At 45.6% G+C, this 12,868-nt stretch overlaps 1 protein-coding gene across 1 annotated transcript in view; it reads right to left on the reverse strand.

Moving 5' to 3' along the window:
* Positions 1–5,019, reverse strand: part of GREB1 (growth regulating estrogen receptor binding 1) — a 612,299-nt gene extending 607,280 nt beyond the window's left edge. The window contains exon 1 of the mRNA XM_086926326.1: positions 4,944–5,019. The gene's annotated coding sequence lies outside the window, so the exon portion shown is untranslated. The remainder of the gene's footprint in view (positions 1–4,943) is intronic.
* Positions 5,020–12,868: the final 7,849 nt, after the last annotated feature.

The raw sequence follows: 12,868 nt of genomic DNA on the forward strand, positions 1-12,868 counted from the left end.
CTCCACCGGAACACCACTGCAAGTGTAAGGTACAGCCAAGAGGGTAAGAAGACCGACCCCTTCACTTGCACAAGTGGAGTAAGGCAAGGTTGTATCCTTGCGCCCTTTTTGTTCTCCATTTACATTAATTCGCTGGAAAAAGACCTGCTTAATCTCAAGGTGGACTCACCCCAAATTGGTCATCGTGCGGTACCTGTGTTATTATACGCCGATGACGCGGTTCTGCTTGCTAGAACCCCCCTAGGCCTGCAAAAACTGATTGATGGGTTTGTCAGATTTATGGACAAACTAGACCTGGCAACTAATCTGGAAAAATCCTACATCATGTCCGTCGGAAAACCTACAAAAGGATCTTTTTCCTTTCACATTGGGTCGCACAAAATCGACAAAGTCCAGACCTTTTCGTATTTGGGGGTACTATTTGATCATCACCTCACTTTTAAACCCTTGGTCGAAAAACATTCTACGAAACTTGCAGCTTCAGTAGGAGCTATCATGGGGTACGGGCAAAGACTGGGAAAATGGTCCCCGGAACAAATCTTGAACCTTTACAGGGCAATTTGTTGCGCGAAAGTCTCCTATGGCGCAGAAGTGTGGGGCTTCTTGGACAGTAAAGCCCAGCAGATACAGACTGAAGAAAACAAATTCATGAGGAGAATTTTGAAGGTCCCTCAGAGTGTACCGGCCCACATAATCCATGAAGAACTAGGAGAACTCTTCATAGAAGATAAAATCAAAATTAAACCCCTCCTGGCATGGGTCAAAATATGGACTAACCCAGAGGCCGCCCTCACAAGACAAATCATCGAGGACTGCCTCAAAAAAGATAAAGGTGACATCATCCCTTGGCTGAACTATGTAAAGAAATCCCTAGCCGAAATCGATTGCATAAACTTTTTCACATCCCCAGACTCCATAACACCTGAGAGTAAATCATTGGTAAAGAACCTCTTCTTGGCACAGCTCAAGCTATTAAGAGCAGAAAAAGAAAATTGTAAACCCACAAATTCCACCTATAACGAACTCACAGTAAAGCATGGAATGGAACCGTATTTAAGAGTCATGTTTAACGCCCAGGACCGCTTTGTCATGACACGGTTCAGACTAAACATGCTACATCATATTCTTGCGGTCCCGGCAGGGTTTACTCACACACTGGCGGAGAAGGGTACCTGCGGCTGCGACCACAGGTCTCCGCAGGATACCCTTCATTTCGTCCTATTGTGCCCATTTTATACTATGCCTAGACGTAAGTTCCTGGTGGGGATTTTGAAAGACATAAAACCTAAACATGCAAGGCTCTGAGATTCCTACAGGAAGCAGAGGATGCATATACCCTCTTTTGCACCATAAATTTTATTCGTGTAGCGATAAGACTAAGAAATACTAGAGAAAATTGACCATTGACATTTGCCTGTTCCCATGATGAGTCAAATTGCACGAACATTTTAATCAAGGACTCCCGTATTTAGTGATTTATTTATGTGTTACACTAAAAGCTTTTTATGTGTGTATTTTATGTGTGTATTTTGTATCTGTGCTTTTATGGTGTCTTTTTAAGAACCGAATAAAGATTATAAATTGAAATTGAGAGCATTAAGTTGTGTGAAAGCAGGACCGGCTGTATGGCGGTGCGACTGGTGCGGCCCCACTGGGCGCTGACCTGGAGGGGGGGGGGCACTGACCTTAGTGGGGAGCAAGTTTAGAAATAAAGTGGTATTTAAAAGCACCTGGTGCAGTTCTTTGTGCGTCCAGCTTTCCGGCAGCAATAAAAAAGTCATAATAACTTGAAAGAGAGGAGTTTTATGCAGTGGCAGTTTTGACTCACGATAAATTAGCGCAAAGGGTAAACATGCCTGCTGCAAAGGACAGATCTGTATTTTATATGGATATCTGAGTGGATTAGTAAAACCAGCCTTTACCCGCGCTTTAAAACTAAGTGAAATGTATTTGAGAGAGAGCTATAGAGAGATGAAGGGCCCTTTGCAGGGTGGCAGGGAGGAAATCCGAGAAGGAGGAGGTCATATTGGGGATGGGGGGGGGGGTGATAAGACAGTCGCACCAGGCGCCACCAGCTCTAAAGCCGGCCCTTGCACGTCCACCAGTAACAGGCCTGATCACTCATAGACAGACTACGTGGGTGACGTGTAGACCACATACGTGGCAGTGCATTACATGGCATCGTGTAATCGCTCACTGCCCTCGCCATACGTGAAGTCAAATTAACACAACATGCTGATGCACGTGCACCACTCGCATGGCTCGAGCTGCAAGTACCCAATCAAATTATACAACGATGCCACCTGCAGCCAAAGCAAGTCCCATTCAGTATAAAACCTATGCATTTCTGTGGCATATATAGTAGTCTTACTCTCGAGGGCCCTAATCCTTTTCTGGAGGGGGTAACATTTTGTATTACGTAACCATGGTGATGTTTCATCGATCTTTGTGACTTATATAGACCCGTGATAAATTAGGAATTAACTTTTTTTTATCTCGGCCTTCTGGTGATACAGTGCTACATTATACAACACACAGCAGTATGCAGAGGTCTCGTGCCTGCACCTGAGCTACTCCACAGCTGAGAATATGCGTGATGGTTAAAATGTTTCCTAAAATAGCACTCAAAACGTACGCATCCAGTGTATGAATTTCGGGGCATTCCTAAAAAGAACCTATACTAATGGACAGTGCCGTGCCGTCTCACACGTGCGTGTTATTTGTTTTTTTTTAAGTTTTATATAGCGCGAACTCGACCCGAAGGTACTGGAGCGCTTTACATGGGCACCAGTTATTACACAAGAGCACATTTATTTTTGGTAGACACAGGGAGATTAAGCGATTTGCCCAGGATCACAGGATGCTGAGCCAATGACAGACTCGAACATGGTTCCCCAGCTCTAAAGGCGGCAGCTCCGGCCGTTAGGTGGCACCGGACCCAGCGTTCCCATGGCGAACAAGATGCTAATGGCGCGGGGCACAGCGTTCCCATGGATAACATGGATGCCACTGTTCACGTAGACATGCGAACTGCGAGCAGGCAGCAAGCGTTGCATTTTGCATGGGTTTCCGTTGACAGCAAGGGATCAGTTTCCATTTAGCCTTCAGGAAGCACGTCAGAAAAAAAGCAACTTGTCACCAGCTTTTTTTTCTTGAGTACGTGTGCTGCGAGGCCTTACACGCGACAGGGAAGCGCTACAAAAAACTGACAACATAACACGACATAAAATATCCGCAAACTGGCATGCTGTAGTTACAAGGCACAAAGTATGTAAACAAAAAAAGATCCTCTCTCCCCAAAGTGTCACTGCTACGTCATCAGCCGAATAACTCCTTGCACGTAACAAAAAACAACTCAAGCTCCTTATTTTCGACGCGAATTTAAACTTTTTTGGAACAAATACTTTCCCCCTTGGTGAAAGGAAGAACGGTTGAAGCGGAGTTTGCCGCGTGTTTATAGGGCTAGCATAAAAGCGATAGCATCAGCGCGTGGCTTTTGTTTCCAAGTTTCAGGCACGACTTTACAAGCAAGCCTGTGCCGCCTCCCCTGAGCTCCCTGCCAATAAACAGTGTCAGTTTTAAAGGATCGGAGAGAAAAAACACACCTTTTACTGGGAAACAGCCTGTTTTTATTATATACTTTACTCTCAGATTAGTTACGTACAAATAGAACCTGTAAAATTGTACACACAAAAAAAGCCTTTAAAGTAAAGGATGGTGGAAGAAAGGCAAGACCATATGGATGAATTTGCTCACGTTTTCCTCTGCGTATAATGTTCAGAGGTTTGACAGCCAAATGGCACTCCCCACTTCTCCGTCTCTAAGCAGTGTCCCGTTCTGGCTGGCAAGTAAAACCCCCAAAACACGTTCTGCACGCTTAGAGATAATTCCCAAAATACCACGGAAAACTAGCAGCTGAGTTTGAGCTCTCGGGAGTTTAGAGACTAGAGGGCAGGCTGCACCCATGCCCTGACCTCTGACCCCGCGCCCCCTCCTCCCCCGCAAACTAACACCAGAGAGACAGGACATTCATTCCGTCAGGGAGGGAACAATGCTGGCCCTTCACACCGAGAGGATCTTCCAAACTCCTTGTTTGGGGGGAGAGGGGGTCTCGGCTCATTCCCTCCACGGAAAGAGGGCACGAAGAGGGAATAGTGCAAGAGAAGCTGCTGCGCGAGCGCCCGGTTTCACCCACGAGACCACCTCTCGGGCATGTGGCGTCATACTTCTTTACATCAGTTGCCACCTTCTGCACCACGGCGACTGTACACGTAGAATTTTGCTAACCCACCCAGGTGAGGAACCGAATAAAACAGATAGTGCGAAAATACAATAGTGCAACGTGTAGCGCAGACAAGCCCGGAGGTTGTGTGGAAGAGAGTTCGGGAATATTATCAACATGGAGAGTTTTGCTAACCCACCCAGGTGATGAGCCGATTAAAAAAGATAGTGAGAAAATACAATAGTGCAACGTGCAGCGCAGACAAGCCCGGAGGTTGTGTGGAAGAGAGTTCGGGATCTTTATCATAATGGAGAGTTGAGTTGGCAGCAGTATATATTGCGATTAAAACTGCACCCCCGACAGCGAGGCGCTATGCCAGGAAAGAGGGGCATCTTTCCTGAGAATGCAACTTTTTTTTCAGCACTTTTTAAATGCACTTTTCTACCGGATTTCACCTAGCAAGAAATATGTCACATACATTTCAAGAGCAATGCACTATTAAAAGATACACGTGTCCTGGGTTCTAAGCGCGTTCCCTTGTATTTACATAAGCAATGACCACAGGCTGCAGACCTGCCCGGTGCCAGGCGAGTTTGGACAGTTTTGCCCCGTGCATGCTGCTCTGGAGGCCCGGATAGACCTCCGGCACGCTAGGCCGGGCCGGCTCCGATGGCACCGGTCAGTGCGCGCAGGGAGCGGGCAGGAAGCTGGCGGCACGTACCTCGGGGGGTGCGCGTCTCTGGCCCCGCTGCTTGGAGCCGGGAGCCTGCAGCCCAGCGGTGCTTCGTTCTCCTGCTCGCTATGTCCAGACATGGAGCACGGTGAGGCAGAGGCCGCTGGATCCCCGCCCTCCGGCCCGCCCCCAGCGCCGCCCCTCGGTAACTTGTGAATGAACGAGTCAGACGCGCAGAGTTTACAGCTCCATCCTAGGGAAGGGGAGAGGTGAAGAGCGAGTGACGCGGAGCTGGGAGGCTGCTGGGCGGGAAATGTGGCACCGAGGCCCGGACGGCAGACCCTGGCACTCAGGGACCTGAGGCCTGCATGGGAGGGGTGGGGGCAGGGGCTTGACGCTGGCCCCCCAGCTCCTGTGGTTGGGGTAACGCTTCTGGTCCTCCCCAGTCAGCCCAAGACGAGTGAAGATGTGTGAGACATGGCAGGCTCCCGGGCCACTCATTAGGTTCTGCTCAGGGGTCCCATCTTTTTGCATTATGGCACTCGGGGGCCTCTTAGTGCTTGACAAGGAATCTGTGAGCCTAGGTACTAGCCAGGAAATGGTGCCCTCAACGCCTAATTTGGCGTAGGGAAAAGCCACTGATTTGAGTGAAGTTGGCTCTTACACTCATGGTCCCGGTGGCACTGCACCTGCTGCACTATTGATAGCTTCGTCCCTGGTGGAGGCTGGTGGGACCCCCACGCACACAGGCAGGATGTAGTGCATGCAGCCCTCTGCACGTGCCTCGTCCATGCGTTCTACCTGACTATTGAATCATGTTACCCACCTCACCTTCGCAGATGCTGTCCGCACCCACGCCTCCTTCCCAGGAGGGACAGGGTGCGCCCTACCCAAAATGTATTAATCGTTTCGCAATATTCACATCGGTTTTACGGGGACTGTGGGTTCTATGGCTCTCACCTTCAGCAGTGTGTGGCCATACAGCACCTAGATGACACCCGTGTATCGTTACAGCGCTATTGCAAATTGTAATAGAATGCATACTTTTTACATAAATGAGTTTACACTTATTTATTAGCAATTTTACATTGCGCATCACCTACCAATAAGTGTTCAACTTGAACCCACCCTTACATCTTGTAATTATCTTGTATGGTCATTTATTACATGGCTGACTATATGAAACAAACATCTACTTAAAAGAAAACTCAGATCTCGCTGTGATGTGACATATACCACGAAGCTGCAATAGTTCGGAAGCATGTCTCTATTTAAGAGTGTATTTACAAAACCAGACAGTGCAGGCCACGAAGCCTTCTATTGGCCGTGCGCAGATTGCGCATAAGAATGATCTGATAGGTCACTTCCGCTGAGGACAGCCGCTTTCATTTGGGAAGCACGCTTACAGTCCTCCTCAGACGGTTGTTTTAACGTGGCTTCCCGCATTTTGTTTTTATATAGAGCGAACTCGACCCGAAGGTTTTGGAGCGTTTTACAGGACCACCAGTTACATTACACAAGGACACATTCGTGTTATATTTTTTGGGGTAGGCACGGGGAGATTCTGTGATTTTGCGCAGAATCACAGGATGTTGAGCCTACGCCGAGACTTCAGTAATTCTGAGCGTGGAAAGGAAGCTGATTTGCAAGTGAAGAGGCAGCAAATGGTTTCTGGTCAAAGTTAGCATGACAAAGGGTAGTTTTCTGGGGTTCAAAGAGCGCGGCACAATGCCACCGCTGCACTTCCTTCGTAGGGCCGTAAACATTATTACAGTCTGCAACACAAAGAAGCACCACGACGTCGAATTTCTGTGGCTGCACGCACCAATGCCTACTGTCGCCTCCAGCTTTCCCCTCGATTCCTACACTGACGTATTTTTTGTTGCAATGCTTTGCCCTTCTGCTATGCATTGCCATAAGCCAGTCAGCTACATGTTTTGCATGTCACCACGCCCCAGTGGCATAAAGTTAACAGAGCCCTGGAATTATGGGAGTCCCATTGGAGACAATGGAGTGGCAGCGGGCCAATAGGAACTGGTATAGACCTCTTGTTCGAACATTCCAATGCTGTTTAATTTACATTTTACTCTCTCGGGTCCTCACCTGTGGCTCGGGCCTATAACTCGGGTAGAGGGCCTTTAACTGCTGGTAAAGCCATGGGCAGTGGGCTATAATGCTGCAGTCGCAATTGTGCAAACGCTTCTGTGAGATGCCAACTCTCTCAAAATGATGTACAATGTCACCAGCACAGCGGGGATAACAGCCTATAAGACACACACTACAAACTGAACTGTCTCATGTTTTTAAGTAGTTCATGTGCTTATTTGTCCAACTCAGTCATACATACTAGCGGAAAAGTGCTTCAACGCTTCATTGTGGGTAGTAAGTGCTATTTAAATACAATTTCAAAACAATTCAATTCAATGCACACAGATATAAGCGGCGAGCCCTCTACCCACTGAACCATTTTATCTTCTCTTCTGAAAGTCTTTTGTTTAACCACTTTTGGTAACATTTCACATATGTATATACAGCATCAGTCAACAGGATGCATTGATACAAATACTCTAATAATATCATTATACTTACAGGAAGTAAAAAAAGGTATTACAAATCTAAGGATGAACGCCTTACATTCATGCAAAAGTCAATGACAATTTATATGATATAAAGTCAGTGGTCGAAGTGCATTAACAGTATGGAAACGGTGAGACTGTACAAAGTGGGGACAGGGTGAGTGAGTGTGGGCGTGGTCAAAGGCGAGGCTAAAAAACAAAATATTTGGTTTCGTTTTTCAGCCTTTCACCCAGTGGTGGTTGCTGCTAAAGCGGGGGCATAATAATAAATACAAAAGATTTACATTACACTACCAGCCGCATCAGTGCTCCTCTGCCGCACAGCACACGTTTCCAGACTCCCCCACCTAACCCAGACACTGCTTTCATGCTATTACAAATCGCAAGAGAAGCTCCAGGTATTTTCCCGTGTGGGTTGGTTTCACGCTTGCTCAGGTAGAGGGAGCCTGTGCCATTTCTTCACCCGACTGTGCTGACCGTCCAATGGCTCTCTTCCAACCAACTCAAACTAAACGCAAAGAAAACAGAATTTCTTCTAATTTCCCCTCCTAAAACCAACCCTGAGATTCAGACATGGATTAAAGCCTTCACAGCCTTAAATTGTCCTCCGACCATCGTGTACTCGGCCAAATCGCTGGGAATAACCTTGGATTGCAACCTGAACATGCAAAACCACATCAACTCAATGGCCAAATCTGCCAGATTTCACCTGAGCTACCTATGGAAACTGATACCCTTCCTTGATGCTCCCGACCTAAAACTGGCAGTCCAAGCACTAGTCATTTCTAGACTGGAATATGGCTGTTCCACCCTCCCTGGTTTACCCAAGATCTCCCTAGCACATTTAAAAGCCTGCCTTAATGCAGCCGCCAGACTACTTACAGGCACTATGAAATTTGATCACATTTCTCCAAATCTGAAAGCACTGAACTGGCTTCTTCTCAATGCCAGAATACAACTTAAGCTAGCACGCATCACACACAAGGCCCTACACTCGAACTCCCCTGCATATCCTGCACAGAAACTTTTGGTATCCGGAGGAATCAGAATCTCACAGTCTGCCAGTGACCTCCTACTCAAGCCTGCATGCTTTTGGAAGAAAAAAACCTATAATCGGGCGTTTGCTTGGGCTGCACCCAGAATATGGAACTCCTTCCCACTCGCCATCAGAAGAGTCCCTTTTCTTGCACGTTTCAAAAAGGAGGCCAAATCCTTCCTTATGGGCAAATCCCTAAGATAAACCCCGTTCCCCCAACCACCACAGAGACTATTGCCTTCCTCCGTTGACCTTCATCCAACCAAGAATCCTGGGGCCGGTCCTCAGCAACTGTAATACTAACTGTACTGTATACTTCCATCCCTCTTGTACTCAGTAACCCCCCACCCTCCCGAATTTATGGTATACTCTTGTGATCCCATGCCACTTGTACAACTTTATGACTCTGTAAAGCGCTCTGATACCCTAATGGGTCAAGTTTGCGCTCTATAAAACACATAAATAAAATAAATAAATAAATCTAAGGTTGGAAACAAAACATTTTGTACACTCCTTGTGAAATCACTTCTCCATGACAGTAATATGAATGAATCGTGTGGTTTTGAAATTAACCAACATAGAATAGATTGCACAAACACAAACACACGTGGGATACTAAATTGCATGTAATTGCAAACCATAATCTACTAATTATGTGATGTATCATGTTTAAACTGTACGCATTTGTCATAATCTAATCGAAAATTGCATGAACGTGCTTTTTGTCTGTTTTATTGTGTCATTAATGATGGAGATTGGTGAGTAAACCATGCCTATATGTTACCTAAAAGCTAGGTAACGACTAATTGGGATACTATTAGTATGGGGGGAGGTAAACAGAAGGGCTTTATTTCTCAAATTTACATTTATTTGTGTTTGTTTCTATAATAGTTCCAAAATGTGGCCTAAAAAAGATGGACGCTGACCGCGACCCTGAGTTTGCGATGATATACGCATGCGCAACAATATGAGAGGAGAAGCGCGAGCAGCCTGTGCCTGTGCAGAATGGGTCAAGGACAGTGTGACCTGTATATTGGAATAGATGCCAAATTTTTTGAATGTCAGCATCGTGAACGTGGGAATAGGGCATCGAATAACAAATTAAAGGACTCAAGCTGAAGAGGAATGATACGAACAACAGAAAATGTATTTTCTAAATTATAACGATGTCTCTGCGGAAATTGAACAATAAGGTGATGAGGTGATGCTCATCCACCCCTCAAAGTGACCAATCACGGACAGTCTAATATCCCAACGTTACAACTTTTAGATAGATACGTTAGTGAAAAAGGGTATAAAAGAGGACATTTGGAAGGATGAAAAGAGCTTGCTTTTCCGATTTTATCTTTGCACCCCAAAATGCTGCCGGACTGCACAACTTTTCCTATGGCGCAGAGACTTTGACATTTTTATGAACTTTAACTTTTGAATGGGTGCAGAGTCCTATGAGAGGGGAACATCGAGAGAGATAGAGAGGTGTTCATTGGGAACTATTCTGCCCTTATGCTGATGTCTGCGTTTCTGAAATTTTGGTAACATGAAATTTCACTTATTTTCAAACTGTCATGCTAATAAATGAATATTTTGAATTTTAAACTTTCTCTTCTAGATTATTGATGTTTAAATAATTTCTTTTAGAATTAAAAAGATAAAGGTCATGCTAGGAGATTTAGTCTCTAAATAAAAATTAAATACATGGAGAATTAAGCTGGTCTTGTTGTCCTTTAGTTAACTTTTACTAGCTGATCCATTGACAAATGATGGTGGTGTGTTTCAAATATTTTTCTTAAATCAAACCATGGTATCAGAAATAAACTGCAGATGTAAATAATGTGTAAAAATTTAGTTTTAGACACTCCGCTATAATCCAGCAGCTCTCCTTTGGTCTTCACCGAATCCTCGGAGCAGGGTTAAGGTGTGTATGAGTGAATGGCAGTGTTATGGGCCCCACTGATGAGTAATGTGTGAAAAGCTCCCTGGAATAAGGTGATGGTTTTACAGAGAATTTCTGGAGACGCGCTGCATCAGTTAATTCCGTGGTAGCAGAGCATAGGTTGCTATAGGTTAACTAGGATATACAATGTATAGGGTAGAGTATATGGAATTTTTATGTACAGAATTTATGACTAACATCTATTGAGTTCGTATTGCATTATATGTAGTCTGGAAAAGGCTTCCGGAAAGTGTGGGGAGCTGATCACTCTGTCTGCAGGCAGAGGAAGTGTGGCAAGAGAAGTCGAACATCACATACTCTGTTTCAAAGTGGAGACATTGTCGTATGTTACAAGTTTAGGCACCTTTACGTGTAAAAGTGGTGAATGTATAGCGAAGGCAACCTGTGAAATCTTGGGTCTGAGTATAGGGATCATTGCGTATTCTGTCTTAAAACTCTATCTGGAGAGAGTTATAGAGTTCAACCTAAGCTTGAGAGAAGGGTAAGGTAGAGGGAAGTGCTACTTTATCGGCAAAACTAAAATTCAGTGGTAGAGAAGAGGTAAGCGCTGTCTACTGAAAATTCAGAATACGTGTGTGATTGAGGAACCTACCTCTTTGGTTTTAGCGAAACAGACAAATGGAGTTGTTTAATGTGGTTACTAATTGATTTTGCTGTATTAAAGTGTAAATACAGTGTGCCGATAATTTTGTAAAGGAGGGGTCAGTCGAAGCTGCAGGAGCCGGAGCAGGACTGACGTCAAAGGTGTCGCGCTGGGATTGGTCCGTGTGACCAAGACAGAGTATGGGCTGATTGGTGCATCAGTGAAAGCAGCAAAATAATTGGTTGAGCACTAATGAAACATATCTTGTTCTAATTGGTGCGTTATGTGAACCGCGCTGTGATAGGCTGGTGTTACGAAGCAGTTGGGTAAAACTACCGTAGATTGGGGGTCTAGAGGGATAGATTATAGACCTCTAGGTGTATGTTCCCATATACAAACTAAATACCAAATTGTACACCTATGGTCTCAGACATTTGTGTATAAGCAGATAAGTAGTGTCTCTCTCAAACATAATACTACAAGTGAAGAGTGACTGGGGGAGACATCCCTTAAGGATAAGAACTCTCACTCACCCGAAGGTGACATGCTTCATCATATGGGTCCTCCTTACCAGTGTGGAAAACCTAGTCACCACTGGGAGCTACTACTTCGGTGTTTAAAGAAGGAGCTCAGAGATGTTATTTCAGGTAAGGGACAGGATGGCAATCCCATATGTGAGATGATGGATGTAGTGAGGTATGCAGCGCTGTATTAAGGAGTGGATAAGTTAGATTAAAACTGTCTAAGTAGAATCAATACTTGACTTTATTCATTTGTTCTACTTGACAGGGTTAAAATGAAACAACACAGTGGTATGTGTAGGAGAGTAGGGTCTGCAATCCTATGGTCACCCCCAATTTTTGCTTTTTGCTTCACTGGTTTACGACTTTCCCTGGCTGTGGGCCTGCTAATCAGACCCACAGCCTAGCTGTCTCTCTCTAAATTGACAACCATGTACCTCAGGTGCATACCTAATTGGGTACTGAGTCACCTTATCAGTCCCTGTACAGTGTACCTTAGGTACCCAGGGCATAGGTGCACTCAGGTCCTACCAGGGGCTGCAGCATGTATTATGCCACCCCTGGCTGGCTATCCAATTCTGACACAACTGGCTGATCAATCAGCTGGGGCATGGTGGTGTAATCACCCCGTTGCTATAGATATAGTATCCCTATATCTAACCCTAAAATGGACACATATCCTCCTATTAGTCACTCCTATGGCAGGCCTTATCAATCCTGAAGGCAGAGTGCTTGGAATTATGTGAGATGGTGCTCTAGCATGAGCTGAGCCTGTCTGCAGCTTTCGGAACCAAGTCCTTTAGATGTTTCCATGATAACGCTAAACCATATACTCTTCAGTGCATTATAATCCTCGCGGTTATTGCCAACTTTGGTATAACATTATCAAAACATGTCGAGTAAGGTGTCATACGAATTGGAATACTACCCCCTCGCCAATTTTGGCGACGGGGGTAGCATTCCAACCTTCTAGAGGGACACAACATGTATGTAACTGTGAACCCCGGTTAAAGTTAACTCGAGCCTCAGCATCATAAAATGGATGCTGCCACCACAGACACAAGAGGGTTTCCTGCCTTGGGAGGTGCTAGCACCACCCCAGACAGGATTTTGTGTATTAGGTAGGACAGGGCTTAAAGGAATGAGACATGCCTGGGGCACACAAGGTGTCCCTGTACATACACCGGTCTAAACCAGTTCCTGGGGCACTCCAGCCCCAGCTCTGGCGCAAGACCGGACAAAGGATAGGGGGTGTAACCACCCCCCTTCCTGGTCCCACCCAGAGGAGGGACCTAGTGGTAGT

The sequence above is a fragment of the Lissotriton vulgaris genome, chromosome 6, assembly GCF_964263255.1.
Source record: "Lissotriton vulgaris chromosome 6, aLisVul1.2, whole genome shotgun sequence".
Taxonomy (NCBI): Eukaryota; Metazoa; Chordata; class Amphibia; order Caudata; family Salamandridae; genus Lissotriton; species Lissotriton vulgaris.